Below are 18,363 nucleotides of genomic sequence, written 5' to 3' on the forward strand. Positions count from 1 at the left end.
GACTGGTAGACGCTTGTTAAGGCCCTTCCCATTGTGCAATCCAGAGCCTCAGCTGAGACTATCGCACCCCCCTACAGCCACTGAAAGTATTACGGTAAATAAAGTGCGCCCACTTTAAACATTGTCGTTTCATTGTACAAACAATTAAAATAATTTAAAACGTGATAACATGTGCAATTTTAGTGTGAGTGGTTTATTCAGCAGTGCTTTAGTCAAAGGTAAGTGTTGCATGGTGGATAGTCCTACCATGAAAAAATTCAAACGAGTTATGACATGTCACATGTGTAAAATATTTTTGGGATAGCCCGCACCTCCATATACCCCGCAGGGTCTTGTTTTGTTTGGTGGTCTACCCCGCGGGTTATATGCGGGAAAATACGGTACTTGAGATACAAATACAATGAGTCACATGTCAACGTGCCTCCTTGCTATAAAACGCATGGGGTGTTGGTCATCCCAATAGCGGTTCTGCATTAGTGGTGGAAATTCCACATTCCTATGACAGGGGCAAATCAATCCACAACATGCACAGAGCTGATTCCCATCGGCATTTCCCAACCTACTCCGTGGCTTTTCGATTTAAAGCTTTCGTGACTGCAGGGATTCATATTCTTGGTTCTTTTGGTAAAGTCACGTAGAAGGGAAACAATAAAATAATAATAAAATATGGTTTCCCTTCTACGTGACTTTACCGAATAACTAAGAATATATAAACTCCGTGGCTGTATTGAATTTATTCCGAATGGGGCTCCAACGATTCCGCACGCTGTATCAGGGTAACACTAGCTGTCTCATCAATTAGGATAACACGAGCTATCTCATCAATGAGTCAAGCCCAATGAATTTGCTCTCCCACCACCGTGTGATCCATAAAATGTGCAGCCATTTTTATCTCTGAGAATCACCTGCAGACAGGCATCAATCAACCCGTTTCACTTACAAACAACACGAATCTATCACAAAGTTTCTTATCTCCTATTCTAGATAAGAAGGCTGGAGTTGGGTAGGAAAGTAGAAGTTGGGGACGACTCGCGGACAGAAAGTGGATTTACGTGACATTAAACCTTTTTTTATTATCCTCGTGAGAAAAAGAACAGGAGTCAGCGATGAAAAGGAAATTAGGTAGGGCAGAGGACGTCATGAGAACCGCCATCAGAGAGATGAGAGACAAAGTTAACTACGCAGTGGAGACCCAGTGAAGGGGGAGCGAAGCCGAGGAAGACAGTTCAGAAGGGAACGACTGGACAGTAGCAGTCGAGGAAAGAGAGGACATGGGAGAGAAGAGGGAAGAATGGGGGAGGCCTTTGCTCAGTGAAATCAGAGGGTGACATTGGCATCGACAACAAACCTAATTTACAATTCACTTTGTTCTCTCTCTCTCTCTATGTGGGTGTGATAAGAAATGCCTACATACAGCATCCACTGTCAAGTAAAGCTCTCAAAACGGAAAACCCATCACTACCTATTATCGTGCGTACGGTATCACGATGCTTATAATGTGTGCAGTATTTTGGCTGCTATGCACTGCTATGCCGAGTGGACCGCGGTCCAGAAGCTTCGCTTCCCTGTCCCGTTGCAGCCGGAGCATGGCGTGAGTGCTCGGAATGGGAATGGATGTGCGACGAGGCACTGGCAGAGCCACCGGGTTTAAGGGCCGGAGCTTGGGATTTGTTTCGTGGACTTCAAGAGAGCGTTAGATTGTGTCGAGAGAGAAGGGCTAAATAAACTTTCTTTGAGTTGTTGGATAACCTTGTGCAATGTGGAGCAGGCTTTTTGTCCACTTACAAGGAGAGAAATAAAGTGATTTGAGCTCAGGATCAATGCTTAGCAGGGAGTTATTTTATCACCCACTTGGGTACGTGCTGTGCTCGAGTGTACACTCAATAGAACCGTGGATCAGGGTGAATGCAGGGAGAAGCCGCGCAGGAGTCACGATCAAGAATCGCAGTGCGCGCCGGCAACGCTGGCTTCTTCCCAGAGGTCGTGCCGTCGTCTGGCCGTGGCCCTCCCGAGTGGCATCTGAACCAGGCCTGGCCCCCGACTACTTCACAAGGAGACATTGACCAGCGTTTTCTTGATTATTTCGGTAAAGTCACGTAGAATGGAAATAATAAAATACTAAAAATAAAACATAAAATAATTCTCACGACGTTTCGGCCACAACGCAAGTAGCCTTCCTCAGGTGGAGAAGAGGTCTGTCGAGGAGACAAAGTCGACAGACCTGTTCTCCACCTGATTGTTTTATTATTATTATTTTATTATTTCCATTCTACGTGACTTTACCGAAAGGACCAAGAAGATGAATCCCTGCAGTCACGAAAGCTTTAAATCGAAAAATTGACCAGCGTTGCTAAGCATTATGACCAATCAGTCCTGACGACCACGATGGCATAGGGAGGCCTATGTTCAGAAATTGATTGACAAAGGGCCTGTGTTAATGATCGCAGAGAGTAGGCGACAGAGAAAGCTGAAATCATCCACGCTCGATCCTCCACATTGGCGACTGTCAATGTTGTCGAGATGCTTGAGGATATTTATGATTTTCTATCATTATAAAACTGCATGTAACCTCAAGCCCTGCAAATATCTCCCACACGTCTATAGTGTATTGTATTGTTTCACACCTCACTGTTGTGTGTTTTTTCCCACCACTGCCGGGTCTGGGAACAATGTTGGACTATTATATACTGCCTGCGTTCATCACAATTGGCCATCGATAATCCAACCTTAAACTTTGCCTCAGGTTATCAATATTACATTATATTGATGGCCTTTATGTAATCACTATTAAGTGAATGCCAAGTTTGGTATCACTGATGTGATTACAATTAGATTTGTTTTTATTGCAAAGCAAACAGGAATAGATGCAAACCTCACTGCTTTTATCTCTATCACTGCCACATGATAGAAGAACATACACAAGTCTGTACTGTACTTTGCTGATGTACTGGGAAATGGCCATTGCGAGAGACAATTTTCGGAATGAACATTTTACAAAACCTTTCACCACAACTTATATACGTGGTTATTACGCGCAATCTTTTGTTATTGCATCCACAGCATCGAGTCTCCTTACTGCAGAGACTCACCCATACTATATGACAAGGGTTCGGTGCCCTGGAATCATAGCCACCATAACGAAATTCACATTGTGTTGAAAACCATGCGGTCATTTTACAAAATCGAGAATACAGGAATACATGTATAGACGTGGTAGTCAAACGCGTTTCTGATTCAAATTAAATCCCTGCCTTCCCGGTGCTGTCGGATGAGCACCGCATGGAGAGTGAAGCGGTGCTCTGCATCTACGGAAGTCAATGGTGGCTGCATCGTGCTCCCTTTCGTGCTGTCAGCCACGGTGCCAAGTACTCCTTGTTTATTTTCTAGGCCAAGTCGACCTGTCAAGTGCCCTCACTGGCAACCTTTTAAGCCGTCGCATTAAACTGAAGGGAATCGATCCGAAGTCACCGTAAATATAACTACCGCGGCTAAGACAAATGAATGCGAACGCGAGCAAGCACCAGACAGAGGCCTACACCGCCACTTTTCCACCTTTTCAACCTCAGCTCCATCACTATACGGTGGGAACATAATGTGACAGCTTAAAATTGTCTGACCAGTTTGGTAGATGGATGCAGACATTGCACTTTGGATTCTTAGACCCCATTCATATTAAAAGCATTTCCATGTCCCAATACTGCAAGTTGCCAAGCATATGACCTTGTTATGAAGCACAGCGAAAATCATTGCTTGCGACCATTGGTTCCACGTGACAAAACAGAGCGGGCATGTTTGATGGCACCTTATCAAGCGTAAGTGTGATACTGCATCACTAATCAGCAGAGAAAACACTCCCGTCAGTTCTATATTTTTTCCACACGCCTAAATGAAACGTGCATTCAAATGAAATCGATGAAACGTTGTAAATGAAAGAACCTTTAAGACAGACTCATGACTAAGTGATGTGAGTTTATCGTATAGTTGAGTCAATTCTCAAAACAACCCATTTTCTTTTAATCTGGGCATCCAAAAATATATGTCGTGAAGGTTAATTAGTTTTACTCCTGGGACAGGGTCACCCAAAAGTTCCAAATTACTTTAAAACTTGTGGCCAACACTTGAAAATATACGAGGCCTGCCATCAGTGAACCAATTAATTTGGCTTCCATGGAGCATGATAATCAAACCGAAAAGTGCATTATGCCTGCTACCGGTTAATAGTATATGTATGTAAATCATCCAAAGTTGAGATATAACTTCCACTTCTTATATATGCTTAGTGATTGCAGTACCATATCGTGTTGCTGTAATATTAACACACTGTAGCTGCTGTTACCATACTCATATGCCACAAGATTATGCAACTGGTGTGGCTGACAAGATAAACAAAAATAACAATACATATAAATTTGGATAAAGTTTGAATGATTAATAATAGAGATTCATGCTCTTTTGTCAAGTCAAGTTGTCAATTGTATTTTTTTTATTAATCTGTGGCGTTAATAGGATCTGTAAAAAAGGGCATTTGTTCACCAAAATGAACAAATTACACAATATATATTTGTCACAGCCAGCATACTTTTAAGATCGATATTTTCCAGTGGCAATTATTCAACATGACACACTTTGGCCATTTTACCTTCAGCACTGAACAATCAGCCGCACGTGTTTCTATGCTGCACATTACAATGACCTTGAGGCCATTTTAAAATGTTGTATAACTGCAGAACAAATATTGTTCACAGTCTATCCAGGAGGCCCTGTGGCACAGTGTTCGCCCAATTGTCAAGTTGTGAGTTTGAATCTTAGCTGGAGGCTAACTCACTTTGTGGTCGACGACAGCAGAGGTCCTCTGGAGGGACTGGACCCGACCATAGGAGTGTGGAGTTTCCTCCATTGGCCCCCAGTCGTTAAGGGAGATGCTTATCGTACAATGCCCATTTTAGCAGAGATACTAATTAATTATGAATTGCAAGCGTGTCTATTCCGACCACTGCGCTGGTTGCCATCACTTACTGGCATAATTTACAAACCCCAACACTCAGCCAATCCACATCCTGGCAGGATCTACGGCTTCAAATGTTTGTGAAAGATGGCAAGTCTACAAGAAAACTGAGGCTCTTGGCATCTGAAAAGGCTCTGAGGAATTGCAATGGTAGTACTGCAACTGCCCAGCCCACACTAAGCCTCGTGTGTGTGTGTGATTCAGTGAGTAAATGTAAAACAGGTAAAGGTGCAGCCCTGCAACTACTTGCTGACACCACTGCTGGTAGAAGGGCCTCCACTAAAGGAAGCTCTCGACAGTGGTATTTGGCCTCTTCTACTGTTGCACGACGACTGGAAGGCGTGGAAATACCCGCCCGTCACCCAATCACACGCGACCTACCGATGGACGACCTGTGGTGAAGCCATTTATACTTCTGGGTGGACAGAGGCGGGGAAATTTAAGAAACCAGCAGCATTGTTTCAACTCCCGCGCAAGGGGAGATCAAAGCGACGACATTTGTGCTAACCATGACACTGTAGGCATTGTCCCCAACGCGGTTCGTTGTCGCTTGTTTATTCCCCAAGTGGCAATTCTCCCCAATCGGTGTTTCCGAGGTTCACGTGACCAGATGTACTCCTTGTCGGCAAATGTTTTTTTTAGAAACGGTCCGAAGGGAAATTTCCATTCCCATGACTGAGGGCAAATGAGGGCTCGCAGGGAGATTTCATCTCAGCAGTGTTTCCTCGGCGGAGTCACGGACATGCGTTTGGTTTATTTGTTGGTTTGAGGATTTAACCAGGACTGTTTTATATTTAATGGTTCTTTACTGTCCCTCGCACATCTTAAAACTGTGTAAGAGCTCAATTTATATGTAAACAGAGTACACTCTTCATTAACGTAAGACGTTTAAGATTACAGAAGACAGGCATCTTTTTTGATGAGTTGTGCATAAACACTCAACGATCAGTGTGTTTAAAATCAGTGCGGTCTTTTTATTTAATTGTCAAAGCTTTTGACTTAGTTGCCATGAACTCTGTTTCTCGTTTAAACATGCCGCTGTTTGATTAACACAGCAATTCACAGCAAGCAGCTTGGTGATAAATCAGCAACATGGTGCTGCATTGGAAATGCATTATATTTTTTTTATGCAAACCAATTCTATTTTCTGGATTGAAGACTGCAATGATGCCAACTTAGATAACTTAATTTCTGACACATAGGGTGGACAATTTCAACCCAAGTACGTTGTCCCATATATCACCACCTTTGATTAAATTATATGTTAGGTTAATGTGAAATATTAAGTTCCACGATGAGAAAATAATTCAGTTTTGGATGCGGAGTAAGTGGAGAGAGGGTTTTAACGAGATTCATTTGTGAGTAGGGAGATGAAAATTAATTAAGCAGATTATGGCAGACAGGTGGTAGACTGCAGTGGTTTAATAAAGGTGCGCTATGCGATTATCATTTACCCATTGTTTGAAAGATTACTTCATTATAATCTGCAACTTTTAATTTATATTTATGATAAATGTATAATGCTACCAAATTCGTTGGAGGCTCAGCCGGGACAGCATAGATACGGCCACTCCACCACTCTCCTCGCTCACACATTGAGCAGCAGCAGCAGCGGCCTTCTCGCTCTTTCTGATGTTGGCTCAGCCCGAGTGCTCATGGGCCCTACCAACTCTACTTGGGGCACCAACCTCTCCTGTGGTTGCACTGCTCTTTTGTCCGTATCAAGAGTAAAAAAAATGAGGGTCAGGACATTTTGGAACCTGAAAACAAAATCCAAATTTTTTGACAAAGTGTCAGCCTTTGTGAATCCACGATATTTGGTAACCTCGTAAATGCAATTTGCAAATTCTCCATTTGAAATTGGCCACTATTAAAATATATTTGTGAACATTGTGCTCAGCTATTGGCAATTTAAGCTTTACATCTGAGCATCAGCTCTAGGTAAAATACAGGAATACAAATTAAAATGCATGACTCACTCTTCTTGTGCTGTGCCCATGGCAAATTCTCCAACATTACATTTTACCATGAACGCCGTTTTACAGCAAACCACCGAGTCAAATCCTTCGAGGGGGTCATGGAGTCAGCTGTCCCGCCCACTATGGAGCATTACAAATTCCCATCTGACTTTTTGTAAGAACAGACCATTGCATCTGGGTATTGTGGTCATATTAGCCACCTGCTGTTGTATCCTGCAACACAAATTGGGCATCCCCGTGCTCAAGTACACCCGATAAAATCAGAATGGCTCACCTGCTTAGGTACAAAAATCCCTCTAAAATGGAAACAAACACAAATATATGTGAATAGACGGGAGTGGTGGCATAGTGCTCCAAGAAGTACTGCGCTATGAACCTGCTGACCTGAGTTTTATTCCTAGCCACAGGTAACATCAGTGAATATCAATTAAAAGAAATGTAGCAAGTGGCACAAATCGTGGAACATTTGTAGAAAAAAGAACACGAGTGGGTGAAATAAACTGTGAAGAGCATTCTACAACATTACTCTCCAATGCCTTTCACTTTGGGGTGGCTGTGATATGGGGAAGCTAAGACAAATCGTACCAGATGAGATCCAAGATAAATGATATTGTCCGTTTTGCAAACTTTTCTTACATTGTGATTATCGTTGCTCAGTTTTTTTAAATCTATTTTTGAAATAAAAATCAACCCAATAATTACAGCTGTGAATAAATAGCTATTATCCAGTATGTTAGTCATTTGATAAATGTTTTCCGGAGTAATTGATGGCACTGCAATTATATGGCATGAGGCGTGAATTAGTTGTGGTGATTACTTAATGGTTTCGGTCTCAACTGACGACATGTGCGTTAGAGGCGTTGTTATCGATCGCAAATAATTACAAACTTATGGCAGGCTCATGTTGAGTGAACTGCCATTGCAGAACTTTTAGGTAATTGTTATTCATATTATAAGTACAGCGAAGACAAATCAACAATGTCAAGCAATTGTAAATTCATGGGAAGCCGATAACGTGATACTTGTAACATCGTGAAATGTTATTATGTGCATTTCATAAAAAAGATGTGCATCTGATAGAATATCAAACTTAACGTGCCATGAAAAAATGTTGTACCAGTATTGTAAACAATCCAGAGGAAAAAGACAACACGTTTCTAAAAAAGGGCAGATTATTTCAGAAAACAATGTGAATGTGCGGCTGCTTCATACACTGGTGTCTGAGTTCATTACACAGTAATGCTGATGAATGAGCACCGTTTGCCGGTTTTACATATTTTCTTACAGAGTTCATGCCGGTGCATTTTCTCTGACAGTTCTATCAGCTGCTCATGTAACAGTGTCGCTCAATGGAAGAGGCATTTCGGAGAACGGAGGTCATGCAGGGATTCAGGATGAGTGATAGGGGAGATGTGCAGCACGAAACGATGCATTTTTTCAACACACACATGGAAATGGTGCTATTGTCCGCAGGCCTTTACAGAGAGAGTCACATTGCACGGTGCGTTGAAGATAAAGTCAACCAAATCGGGTTGAGAACGGATTATTAAAAAGTATGGAATGCTGCCAACAATGCGCTGGTTAGCACACAGCGAGTGGCAAAGAGCATTTGGCAGGCCAAGCAGCGGAGATACGGGGGCATTAAGCACAGTGTGTGGATACTGTCATCTCTTCTTGCAAGTCTAATTATGGGGAAATGCATTCACTGCAGATTTGGACATTGCGACCGAAAGTATAAAAATACATTATTTTGACCTAATCGGTGATGATTGCAATGGTTGAATATTTTACCAGAGTAATATTAGAAATCACCATAGTCACGACGGGAAAATGTATATAATATGCATAAACCTCCAGGATGCATTGTACAATATATATTTTTAACGAATGCTAGTAAAAAACAAAATGTACTGTACATTATTTTGTCGTGATGGATTAGGAGTTTCACATTTCCTGCATGTGAAACGTGTGAAAATATTGTAATTGACAAACAATATCCACCATTGATGCAGCTCAATCGAAATGAATTTACTTTGCGGTTTATATTCAGAAAAGATGAGGAATGGTGCAGTGGAGTAGAATGGTTAGCACACCTTTGTAATATCCACCCACCTTCACCAATTCCCATTGACCAGCGTGGTGAAGTATGGTGAACAAAAACCTCCATGACCAACACTGTTGGGAGGTCTTCATCTAGCAGAGGGTTGAGAGAGAACCAACCGTATATCATTATGTCCATGAACCTAGGCGAAGATTTGTTTTAACCATTAATTTGTTGGTTAAAATATTACAAATATTATCCAACTATTTAGACCACAGTTCTTTGTTATCTGCCAGATTTGTTTAAAATAGGAGGGGCTGATCCCAGACAATCAACCAGAGCATCTGCACTCTATTGATAACGGGTCATGGATCAACGGGGGTTCACTGTCTTGAGACCAATTTTTCACACAATGCAGGGATATGAAGGTAACACGCACTTTTGTGTCGCTTCAAAAAGAGAATATAATTATCATTGAGTGACAGGTTTCTCTTTTGATTTCACTTCTTTTTTGTATCCATCAGAACGAAATGGATTATCAAAACCATGCTCCAGATTGTATCACACTAACCTTGCTTGTTTCGATTCATAATGAATTTTTGGGTAGGATCGCAGTGTGAGTAAGATGTGTGTCGTAAACCCTCCTCCACACAACACAGCCAATTAACGAAGTTACGGACGAAGGCGGGTTTACGATAAACATTGTACTTATGCGATCCGACACAAAAATCGAATACCAATCGTAAAAATCGATCGCGTGAGCTTGCTCTGCGTGCAATCTGCGTGTTCTCTTTGCATATTTTTAAGCATATTTTTTCATGATTTTTTCTTCATGGCAACAGCCTTCATTTTTAATAACAGGAGTTGGGTAAATAGCACCCAACAGTACAGAACCATCACCCTTTAATACGTAATTCATGAAATACAAAATTTATGTCTGAGAACATATTTTATTGATTAATCATATGAACCAACCAATAAATCATGATTTAGCCATTGAAACGTGGTTATGCCTCTTGCATTAAGAAACCAGCCCTGGATTTTTGAAGTCCCAGGCAAAAAAAGTGATTTACGACTTTCCATGGGTAAAACAGTAATATAATTAGGCTACATTTTAAAAAAGAACACTGTCACATGCTTCCAAAAGGCCACATTGCAAATACTCTCTCCTAATGACTTCTGAAAGAGTATCTAATTCGTGCATTTTGAATAAGGATTTCCAGTATCCACGTGGAGTTGATAAATGTGTGCAGAGGAAGTTGCACGGCTTCCGACAAGATACTAAATTAGTGATGTGTTGACTAAAGGCGACGTCTAAATGATTGCATGAAACACATTCCTGCTGCGGAGGGTGCTGGTAGGAACGTTGGGTTGCTCGGTCAATGGCCAGGGTCAACGGCGGCGTGGTGTATTCCGCCAATATGGCCGACTGTGAGGGCGGGCACAAGCCGGCGTGAGTAGGTTAAACGTTGAGTTTTATAAGGGCACCACGGGGTGACCAGTCCCTCCCCACCCAGGCCCACCCCACACCCAGCCCCACCCTCCCCACCCAGCCCCTCCCCACCCTCCCTCCCTCCCCACCCAGCCCCACCCCTCCCATTTTTGGATGCACGACGGACGGACACAATAATCCGCTGTGGGCTGGTGTAACCAGGAGGTTCCTACCAGTAAAACGACTGCGTACAGTCGCTCTGTACAGAGCATCGAATTGCGCAAATTTTGTAACTTCTATTGTTTAAAACCGTTCAGCAGTCCATTTATTGACAACGCTGTGGTGTCTTTTGCTTTTATTGAAGCGACGTTCTCTGCGAGCACTTCCAATACTGCATATGCAATTAATGAAATGCGTTGATTAGCTGAATGGTGTTTCTGAAACTGGAATAAAACAGCACGAGTAGGTGCTATGCTCTACATTTCTTCACTCGGCAAACTTTCGCCTGCTACAAAGATCAAGAGCCATTCAATCGCCCGAGAGAAAGGGCATGATACAATACTTATTAAATGGGTTGAACGTGGCGCTCGGTAACGTGAAAAGGTTCAAAGTCACCGAAGAGTTTGGAGTGATGCTGATGCCTGTGCTGAGTCAGAGGTGCAAGACATTGTGCTGCGTCACCACAGGGCTCGCCACGTGTCCCACCATCCCACCACACCACGCGCGAGCCGCCCCCCACTGCGGTGAACTGGGCGGACAGAGGCGTGGGAGGCGGGGGGGGGGCTGCTAGTTAGTTACCACGGTTGGCTACGTATGGTGCGAAAGAAGTTCAACATCCATACAATGAATTTGCCTCCATTGTTTCAACTGCTGCGCCAGGAGCTGTTATCGAGCAGGCGACCCGTGGCTCGCAAGTGCTTTGTGCTCACCGTTACCCCACAGCAGCAAACGTGACTTTACCGAAAGACCCAAAGAATATGAATCCCTGCAATCACGAACGCTTTAAGCCAATACAAGATAACCAACCAGCGAGATGGCCTGTAGCTGGGAACCCCACACTCACTACAAGTGCTAGGTTGCTGCCCACATTCTAGAGTTCATTTCACTTGAATTTCTTCTGAAGAGCGCCACGATAATGCAAGAACACCACAGGCACTCAAAGGGGCACGTCAGTAGGCAGTTTTAATGCCTAGCGAATCGAATGTTGGCCACACATGCAGCCACGTTTGAACACATCAGCCACAATAAGTCAGTTGCACTCCATCACATGCGGCATTCTGAAGAAGCTTTCAGAGACATCTATTCACTTAAGCAAATTCATTTTTTTAAACAAGGTAAATTATTTGCTGACTCTATTAGTCGTGTGTGTGCTATTTCGCATACCATAGCGCGGCCTTGCAATTTGTCTCACCAAGATAATTTAGGTGCGCTCACGGATAAAATGTTTACCTGTTTACAATATGAAGAAGACTAACAAATCACCCAAAAGTACAGGAGCTGCGAACAATTTCTGTACAAAACAAGAGAGAGAGGGGGGGGGGGGTCAGCTCTTCCAGACGTGCACGAGACGCAGACTCAGGAGCAGGGGACCGGCCCCTGGGGGCTGGGGGTGCGTAGACTCCCCACGCCAACACACACACACACACGGCCAACACACACACACAAACAAAACACACACGGCCAACACACACACGGCCAACACACACAGCCAACACACACACACACGGCCAACACACACACGGCCAACACACACAGCCAACACACACACACACAGCCAACACACACACACATGGCCAAACACACACACGGCCAACACACACACACACGGTCAAACACACACACGACCAACACACACAGTTAACACACACGGCCAACACACACACACACGGTCAACACACACACGTCCACTACACACACACACGGCCAACACACAGCAATGATATTCAAACAGGCAGCACGCATATACAGTCAGCAAACGACAACACACATCCAACGCACACACACACACACAGTCAGCACACACATTCACACAGAACGCACAAGGTCAATGTTTACAGACAGCACGCAAATAGTCAGCACACACACATACACACAGTCAGCACACACACACATACACACAGTCAGCACACACACATACACACAGTCAGCACACACACACATACACACAGTCAGCACACACATTCACACAGAACGCACAAGGTCAATGTTTACAGACAGCACACAAATAGTCAGCACACACACATACACACAGTCAGCACACACACACATACACACAGTCAGCACACACACAGTCAGCACACACATTCACACAGAACGCACAAGGTCAATGTTTACAGACAGCACGCAAATAGTCAGCACACACACATACACACAGTCAGCACACACACATACACACAGTCAGCACACACACACATACACACAGTCAGCACACACATTCACACAGAACGCACAAGGTCAATGTTTACAGACAGCACTCAAATAGTCAGCACACACACATACACACAGTCAGCACACACACACATACACACAGTCAGCACACACACAGTCAGCACACACATTCACACAGAACGCACAAGGTCAATGTTTACAGACAGCACGCAAATAGTCAGCACACACACATACACACAGTCAGCACACACACATACACACAGTCAGCACACACACACATACACACAGTCAGCACACACATTCACACAGAACGCACAAGGTCAATGTTTACAGACAGCACTCAAATAGTCAGCACACACACATACACACAGTCAGCACACACACACATAAACACAGTCAGCACACACATTCACACAGAACGAAAAAATACAATGACTTTCATATTTGTGTGTTTTTTTTTATTTCGGGCCCCTTTATACCATACACTACAGGCCCCGCATGAGCTTGATCCGGCACTGCCCCCACCCACCTCACCTCCGAAGCCGAGCAGTGCGCCCGCTCAGTGCTGCTTGGGTCGGGCCCCAGGTGCTAGAGGCAGGGGATGGCAACACAGCAAATGGCTCCATCCGCATATAGATATTTGATCTGTCTGTGGATTTAATCTATGTATATGGCCCTTTGAGGGGCATCTCCTCAATAGGCAACGGGGGTTCTCTGGGTAATCTCGTTTCCGCCTGCAGAAAGCCAAACCATCATTCATTACAATGGCCAAACATCCCAGTGCACAACCCTCCTGGAAAGTTGTTAAATTAAAATATGCCTTTATTTCAATAGATCATTGGTATTTTACAATTGAAAGTGAGGCGCTATACCCATTGCAATAAGCGAGCACAGCAGGATAATCAAGTGCACCATGTTAACAGGATTTTCAGGGATTATTTGGGGTGGCATCGCAATGCGTCCTCAGTAGGAGGCAGCACGCGAAGGAGTGAGCGTGTCAGCCAAACCTCCGGACTGCGTCTCCTGCACCTGTGGTGTGAATTGCTTATTGAAGAAGCCTCTGCCACGTGACTGCATTTGGTGAGGTTGAGTTGCACAAAGTGTGCATTCCTTTTGGTGTTTTCTATCGCGTTGCCAAATGGATACTGCATATAAAAAATAACTGCACACTTTGTCACTCGAGCTGCCGATTAATGGGGCGATCCTTGCGTTCCCTGTTTGCTAAGTTCTCAGTTAATGTTTCCTGGTTCATGGTTCGTGTACCGTACACGCAGTACCAGCACATTCTGTACAAAAATACCAAGATTATTACACTGCACAAAACTTATTACAACTTTATCATGGGATTTCCTTTGCCAGTTTTCAAACAAAAAACATTATCTGTTTTTTTGTTTGCATTCTGACCACAAGTATTGCAGACATGATTCCTTTTAAAAGGTTTCAGTTTGGTGTTTTAATATCTTAACACCTGCTTGTTGCCAAAAAAAAAGGGGGAAACCTATTCTCTTATTACAACTTTGATCCACGTTCAAAAGTTTTTTCTACCGTAACAATTAATTGAAAAAAAAAACTAGTTTGCATTGTAGTGCCATATAAAAGGAATGGAACAAGACATGTGGAAGCTTATGAAGAGAAGTCTAAAAGAAATACCTTCTGACGTTCTGTGACATTTCTGTCATTACGGATGGATCACCGCACATATGATGGCTTTGATTCTGAATTTTTTGGAAATTGTCGTGACACCCGCAGTCTGGAATTGCGGGGACACACACATCCCTTGTAGAATAAGACTTACATCACCTGAGATGTCGGTGGAATGCTTACTGTTCCACAGATTGTCTGCCTGCCTTCACAACGATGCCTCTCAGATAAGGAAATAATAATAATTATAATACTAATAATACGGATTTCCATTTATATCGCTTAAATGTAATGGCATTTCACAGATCTGTAGTGAACCACCAAATGACATAAGAAACTGGACAAATGATAATGGTAAAATTAAAAACAAATGTAGTTTGTCCGAACACTGCAATCCAATAACCCCAAACACAACCCACAACGGCTGCAAAGCCACCAACACCAGACAGCAAGAAGAATATCTATGCAGACACATTACAAAAATAATCGTGTCTGTATATTAAGTGTGGAAAAGACCTTGCCAGTGATAACAATACATATTCATGAAAACGTTCAACAATTTAAGGCGACAGTCACAGATGATGAATTATAAGTAAATTAGCATAATTCATATACGTCATTACAGTCTGCTTATTCGGGGACAGTGGTTATTATTTTCTCTTGCAAAAGACATGTTGTAATTACGAACATGTTATACTGGGATGTGATCTGTAATGATTATGCATTCTACCCACATTTGTTGCCTTATAAAGAATACAACTGCAAATGAGAAAACAGATCAATAGATTTGCTACAATAATAAACTCTTGATACCGACACTGAAATTAATACAACCGACAAAAATAAGCATGCTGAACATAATGCATTTTAGACAAAAATTGGATCAGCTAATAGCCCTGTACCTTGTGCCCGGGGACAAAGGAACAAACATACACAAGAATGACAAATAGTTAGTTGTTTAATGATGCTGCAGATGGCTCGCACGGGCTTGACAGATGGTAATTTAAAGTCGCCCCTTGCCTCACTCATTAACGGATCTACGACCCACTCTGCCTCGTCCCCTGGCACCAACGCCTGTTGGGCCGTGATTCATGCGACCATTCGGGTCGCTCTTGAGGCCTGGCTGTCTGGATCTCATTTTATCTTCTCGGAATCGTCACCCGGCTGTGGGGGGCCCTACTGCGCGCCACATCCTGAGCGAGCCTCGCTCCCTCTACAAAGGCCCATCCATCATCACGGATGGGGTCTACAGAACTGCTTGCTTTTCCTCTCCCACGGAGAGCAGTGTTCCTGCTTCACCACTTCTGCCGATTCACCGTGGCAATGGTGCTCATGATGGATCTCTCTTCTGCGCGCGCCGCGTGTAGGAGCAGCGCGGCTTTGAGCTCTTCGCCCACTGTGCAAAAACAGAACGGGAAAAATGTAAGCCGAATGCAAACTACCGCACATGGTTCAAACATTCTACTCATAAACCTGCATATATATTCACGTTATTACATTTGATATTTTAAACAGATTATTATGAATAATGAATACACCTAACATTGAGAGTATCACTGGATGGAATTCAAATTAAACACATTACTACGGTGTTGTACTGCAGTCTTTATAGTTGATATGCATTGCTGCATAATTTAACATTTCATCCGAATGTAATACAAATGTATGAATTGTAAAATAAAATAATTGTTCCTGACTCACTATTGACAAAGCAGACGACATAAAATGAACCCGACACTTAAATTTACCATAGTATTTATCTATAACACTGTCGTAGAACAACTTACTTTTTTATGTGTTTACTCATAAACAAAAAAAGGTTCCTCAATAAATATGTTGATGTTAACTTTAATAAAGTATTATTTAATTTAACACAATATAGTATTTATTAGCGTGTATCATGCAATATTTACCAGTAAAATAATATTCCCATACATTCACGGATGCCGATTTTGGCTCACCCGATCTGAAAAAATTTCCGTGGATTACAGTACATTCAAATATTTAGATCCAGATTGAGGTATAATCTGACGCGAAATAACCAGGTCCAATGAAACAAGAACAATGTGCCCATGATGTTTAACTCTGACGCTATAAATCACCTAAGATTATGGCTGGAACACAACATTCAGTGCAAGGACGCCGTGAGTCAGGTGTCAGCTGGAACGTCCAAGTTGTGCGATGCTGCAGTGGACACAACCAGATCCAGGCACATCCTTGTACATTATCCATCAGTTTGGCTTTTATCCTTTAAATCCACCCATGTGTTGTGCACGCAAGTGTGCTTAGCAGGCAGCTTTCAGAAAAAGAAAAAAAACAGGGAATTAAATTGCTGCAACTAATTTAGTGAAATGGCCAACACCACCCCCACAGCGCCCGGCCCCAACGAGCCTCTGGCGCGTCATCGCCGGTGTGCTGGCGTGGTGCGAGCGGCCTCTATGTCACACACAGAGGCAGACGTCCGTCCCCCTGGCAAGGAGACAGTGGCACGGGGCGCACCGCGCCGTGACTGCACGGATGGGACAGCAACAGGCCCAGGCAGGTGAACAGTGGGGGTGGGTGGGGGGGACACACAGATTCATGGTTGCTCATGTCCTGGATTTCGTAATTCAGAGTGGGACAGTGAGAATTATTCGTGCACGGCAAGGTTTTTGGCACCGCCAAATGTTGCATCTTTGATTTAGCTATGTCAATTTACGTATTTTAAGAGTACTTTCATATTAATATACTGTGATAAAAATAACAATAATAATTTACAGTCGCTTTATCAACTCACCCTTGGATGAAGGAAACCCCATGCTGTCAGCCACGGGGCTGTTTGACCATACTTCACCACGCTGTTCAATGCAGCTTGAAAGGGAACTCAGGACCTCCACTGATGTCAACAATGGGCAGTAATGCAATTCTGATTGCTGGCTTCACAGTGCAGCGTGCCACCACCCCACGTCACAGGAACGCACGAATTTCATTTGAGATTTTTGCCAACGACTGAGCTCACAGCAACGCTGCCACCAATTCCACTTAATAAATTATGTTAAATGAATGATCAATTTGCCCTTTAATTTAATTGGCAACTGACTAATAAAAATGCACAATCATTTAAAGAGGTGAATTGCTAAATAGTGTGTTTTACTGTCATGGCAAGGGGCAGCGCAGCCGTTCCGGTCTTTGATCATCTCGTGTGATTCCCTTTCATAGATAAGACTCGAGGAAGCTCCCTCCTCTCCCTTTGACTCGGCCGTAAATAAAAAAAATATCTCTTCTCTTCATTCTCTTGCTTTGTGGCACCGATCACGCAGAGTTATTCAGAGGTCATTTTAATAACATGCCCATTGTATTGGGTTTATCCATCTTCCGAAACGAATATAATGGACGGTATGACAAATATGATTATCGTTCTACATTCTAGTGACATGTTAAAATGTTCATTTGAACAGTGCAACAATAGTTTGAATAGTCAACTTAAATTACCTTAACATGATACAGTGGCAAATGTATATTTATTTATATAAAACATTTAGATATACAGTATGCAAATAACCATACATCATATTTATGGTGACAGTAATGGATTACAAAAAGCATGCTTGGTTGTCTGTATTGATTTATCAAAAGCATTTGACACTCTTGACCATCATGCCTTGACCCTGGATTATCAGACTGTAGAATTGTCAACACATGCTGGGCTAGTTTCCAAATCACCTCAACGACAACTGCACTGTACACAACCTGGAGGCACCGCATCAGATGTCCCTTGGATCTATACTGGCGCTGCTCAAGGCTCAATGTGTGGTCCTATATTATATTATTGTATTTATATTGAAACAATGACGAAACACATCGCAAGATCCACTTTCATTCAATTGTTTGCAAAGTA

Source organism: Lethenteron reissneri, chromosome 20 (genome assembly GCF_015708825.2).
Source record: "Lethenteron reissneri isolate LAM-NWPU_2019-01 chromosome 20, ASM1570882v1, whole genome shotgun sequence".
Taxonomy (NCBI): Eukaryota; Metazoa; Chordata; class Hyperoartia; order Petromyzontiformes; family Petromyzontidae; genus Lethenteron; species Lethenteron reissneri.